Genomic DNA, 4,711 nt, shown 5'->3' with positions numbered 1-4,711 from the left:
GATGGCTCCTTGGCCTCTGCCTCAGGCGGTAGAGTGGTTCTGGTCGCGGCAGAGCGACGCCTGGGAGGGGCAGAGCATAGCCCTCTGGTGGGGGTGCCGGGTGGATCCCGGTCGGGTGCATGCGAGAGTCTGACAGTCTCTCCCGGTTTCTAGCTTCGGAAAAATACAAAAAAAAAAAAAAAAAGAAAAAAAAAAAGAAATATCAATTCTTTGTTGTGGTTCCTTAGTTGTTCATTGATTGATTTCTCATATGTGCATTGACCTGGGGGCTACAGCAGACCGACTGACCCCTTGCTGGAGCCAGTGACCTTGGACTCAAGCTGGTGAGCTTTGCTCAAACCAGATGAGCCCACGCTCAAGCTGGCAACTTCGGAATCTTGAACCTGGGTCCTCTGTGTCCCAGTCCGACAGTCTATCCACTGCACCATTGCCTGCTCAGGCTAAATATGTCTTAAAACAACATTTTGGACATACCAAATTGATTCCTTCCCTGTGCTTGAGCCAGCAGTTACCAACATGTCAGGATGGGAGTTTTATTACAAAAACGAGAGTGATGAAGAAAAACAAGAGGAGGGCCTTGAAGTAGGTGAAGAATATACATATTCAGGAAAAGATAGTTTGATTTTTTTGGTTGATGCTTCTAGAGCCATGTTTATTAAATCGGAGGTTGAAGATGAATTGACTCCTTTTGAGATGAGCATCCGGTGTATCCAGAGTGTGTACACCAAAAAAATCATAAGCAGTGATCGATATCTCTTGGCAGTGGTGTTCTATAGTATTGAGAAGGACAAAAACTCAGTGAATTTCAAAAATGTATCAGTATATATGTCTTAGAGGGGTTGGATAATTTAGGCGCTAAACGAGTGTTAAAGCTTGCACAGTTTAAAGGGCAGCAGGGAAAGAAAAGTTTCCAAGATCAGCTTGGCTATGGATGTGACTACTCACCGAGTGAAGTGCTGTGGGTCTGTGCCAACCTCTTTAGCGATGTCCAGTTCAAGGTGAGCCATAAGAGGATCATGCTTTTCACCAATGCAGATGGCACCATAGCAATGACAGTGCCAAAGCCAGCCGGGCCAGAACCAAAGCTGGAGATCTCCGTGACACAGGTATCTTCCTCGACTTGCTGCACCTGAAGAAACATGGGGGCTTTGATATATTCTTATTCTACAGAGATATATCATCAGTGTAGCTGAAGACGAGGACCTCGGGGTTCATCACTTTGAGGAATAGAGCAAGCTAGAAGACCTGTTGAGGAAGGTCCGCGCCAAGGAGACCAAGAAGCGTTCGCTCAGCAGGTAGAAGTTGAAGCTCATCAAAGATGTAGCACTCACTGTCGGCATTTATAATATGGTCCAGAAGGCTCTCAAACCTCCTTCAATCAGGCTTTATTGGGAAACGAATGAACCAGTAAAAACCAAGACACGGACATTTAATGTAAATACAGGAAGTTTGCTTCTGCCATTGACACCAAGAGGTCTCAGATCTATGGGAGTCGTCAGATTGTGCTAGAGAAAGAGGAGACGGAACAGCTAAAACGGTTTGATGAACCTGGTTTGGTCCTCATCGGTTTCAAGCCCTCGATAATGCTGAAGAAGCACCATCACCTAATACCCTCCCTGTTCGTGTACCCTGAGGAGTCCTTGGTCAATGGGAGCTCAGCCTTGTTCAGTGCTCTCCTCATCAAGTGTCTGGAGAAGGAGGTCATGGCAGTGTGCAGATACACCCCTCGCCAGAACATCCCCCCTTATTCTGTGGCCTTGATGCCTCATGAAGAGCAGCTGGATGACCAGAAAATTCAGGTGACTCCCCCAGGCTTTCTTCTTGTCTTCTTGCCCTATGCCGATGATAAACAGAAGGTGGTCTTTACTGAAAAAGTCACAGCAAACCCAGAGCAAGTGGACAAGATGAAGGCTATTGTTCAGAAGCTCTGCTTCAAATACAAAAGTGACAGTTTTGAGAATACAGTGCTACAGCAGCACTTCAGGAACCTGGAGGCCTTGGCTTTGGATTTCACAGAGCCAGAGCAAGCAGTAGATCTGATATTGCCTAAGATTGAAGCAATGGATCAAAGACTGGGCTATCTCGTGGATGAGTTTAAGGAGCTTGTTTACCCACCAGACTATAATCCAGAGGGAAAAGTTTCCAAGCGAAAACAAGATGATGAAGGTTCTGTAAGCAAAAGGCCCAAGGTGGAGTTATCAGAAGAGGAATTGAAGGCCCATGTCAGCAAAGGCACTCTGGGTAAGCTCACTGTGCCCATGTTGAAGGAAGCCTGCAGGGTATATGGCTGAAGGGAGCGATGAGGAAGCAGGAACTGCTAGATGCGCTCACCAACCACTTCTAGAAGGACTGACCAGAGACTATGCACCCAGACACCCATTGTTGTGCCTTATTCTACTATCTGAATAAAGAGTTTAATTTTATACTATAAAATAAAAAACATTTTGGATGCCTTGGTAAAAATATCTGTCTTACAGCTCTTATCAAAACATAGTTAATGAAGTAACTAATTTCATCACATTTCTGTTTGTTAAACCTGGGGCTTGTTTTTCTTATACTTGTGTTGACAAGAATTTAAATTAACTTCAATTTAACACATACAAAAACACACACAAAGACAACACATTTCATGTCAGGAAGAAAATATGCAGGATGTAAAAATGCAATTTATATAAAAAAATAACTATATAGATTTCAAAAATCTAATTTAATTATATTAGAATATTGTCATGTCTATAGATTTTATATATAAATGTATATATATATATATATTTTTGTTGTTGTTGTTGTTAGCAGATAGTAATAATTTATGAGGCAAGATAAGAATATCCCGTGACATGCACTGTGTGATGGAGTTTATTGAAGCCAAAATTCAGATTAAGACCAGGGAGCCTTAGTATTCTTTGTTTTATATATGTATGCAAGTCATACATATATATGTATGCAAGTCAACACCTCTAAATGTTTTAAATTACGAACACATATCACCTTGCATGTGAAAAATATTCTCATATATTATTATTGACAAAGTTAAAAATAGAGAAAGCTTTTAAATATTTTCTGGCTTTCTTGCCTAAATATGAGTTAAACAGTATTTCTAACAGTTTTTGTTAGTTACAAAGTTCATGGTTTGATCTCTTGGACTCAGAATGCCATTATTAAAATGAAAATTTAATATAAACCCTATGTGAATAGCAATCATATAAAATGTGTAATTTTTCTTTATAAAATTGTACTAATTACTATTTATATTTTACTGGCATTACTTACATAGAAAAGTAAAGAAAGATTTATATATAATTATATATTTTAGGACCTTAATGTTTTCTTGGACTTTATATTTACATTGTATAATTTAAATAAACTTTTTTTTACATATTTCTTATATTTCATCTGTGTAGGTGCCTTAATAAACTAAACCAAACCCAGACAAATGACTGTAATCTTGGCAGAAAAGGTATTCTGAAAATATGTTCAAGTGTAAAATTGTATCTAAATTGGCTCTCCTTTACCTATTTGTACATTTATTATTTTACAACTTCTTGAATAAGCTGGTTGTTTCTTTATAGTATAAGAGAATAGGAAACATTGTAATGACATCAGTTTATTGTTTTGAATTAGGTGTGATTTCAGAAATCAAATGATTTAAATAGTTAATTAGTGTAAGAGAATGCTTTTGGAATTGTTATTGTCAAACTAAATAATCAGGATTGTGGCAGACATTTTAATTAATAATGTTAAAACTAATATTTTTTTTAATTTTTTTTTATTTATTCATTTTTAGAGAGGAGAGAGAGGGGGAGAGAGAGAAACAGAGAGAGAGAAGTGGGGAGGAGCTGGAAGCATCAACTCCCATATGTGCCTTGACCAGGCAAGCCCAGGGTTTCGAACCGGCGACCTCAGCATTTCCAGGTCGACACTTTATCCACTGCGCCACCACAGGTCAGGCAAAACTAATATTTTTATAAGAAAATAATTCATCTATTTCTGTTATATATATGCCAATTATTATACCAAATGAATAAAAAAATTAATATATTTAATATTTTGATTAGAGATTTAATGAGATTGGCTATTACAATAGCAAATTATTAGTTATATTTTTTTGCAAATTTTGAGCATTTGCTTAGTTATGCTCTATTTATTTTTTTCATGATTTATAGCATAGAATACCAAGGACTCTATTCTTCAAGATGTAACTAACAATCCTTTTCTACAAATCTTTGCTTAGTCCACTTCATTCTCTCTTTGTGCAATAACATTTTTGTGAACTATGTTTCATTAATTGGACCTGGCTTCAATTTGCATAATATTTGCACTCCAGATATTTGTCAGATAATATAATCCTATACTCTGTGTTGCTTAATTCTTATCTAAAGTTTTATTAAAAGAAAGAGCTATTTTGAAGGAACTTCTGAAGCATGTGCAGGATAACCACTATTTTCAACTACTTCCATAATGTCCTATGATCATCTGACACTCAGACATTAGTGTAACTATTCTGTTTTGGCTGCTTATAGAATTGCTTTGAGGAAATGTGGTTGTGCTGTTGGCCTTCAATCAGAGCATTATAAGAAATATCTATCCAGGCCCTGACCGGTTGGCTCGGTGTTAGAGCATCAGCCTGGCATGTGGAAATCCCAGGTTCAATTCCAGCCAGGGCATATAGGAAAAGCAACCATCTGCTTCTCCACCCCTACCCCTTCTCTCT

General features: G+C 38.2%; 1 pseudogene; it reads left to right on the top strand.

Moving 5' to 3' along the window:
* Positions 1–516: 516 nt before the first annotated feature.
* LOC136308408 (X-ray repair cross-complementing protein 6 pseudogene) lies at positions 517–2,344 on the top strand (annotated as a pseudogene).
* The last annotated feature ends 2,367 nt before the right edge of the window (positions 2,345–4,711 follow it).

This window comes from Saccopteryx bilineata, chromosome 6, assembly GCF_036850765.1.
Source record: "Saccopteryx bilineata isolate mSacBil1 chromosome 6, mSacBil1_pri_phased_curated, whole genome shotgun sequence".
Classification (NCBI taxonomy): domain Eukaryota; kingdom Metazoa; phylum Chordata; class Mammalia; order Chiroptera; family Emballonuridae; genus Saccopteryx; species Saccopteryx bilineata.
Note: the sequence above shows the minus strand (reverse complement) of the source record. Positions and strands in the feature narration are given on the sequence as shown.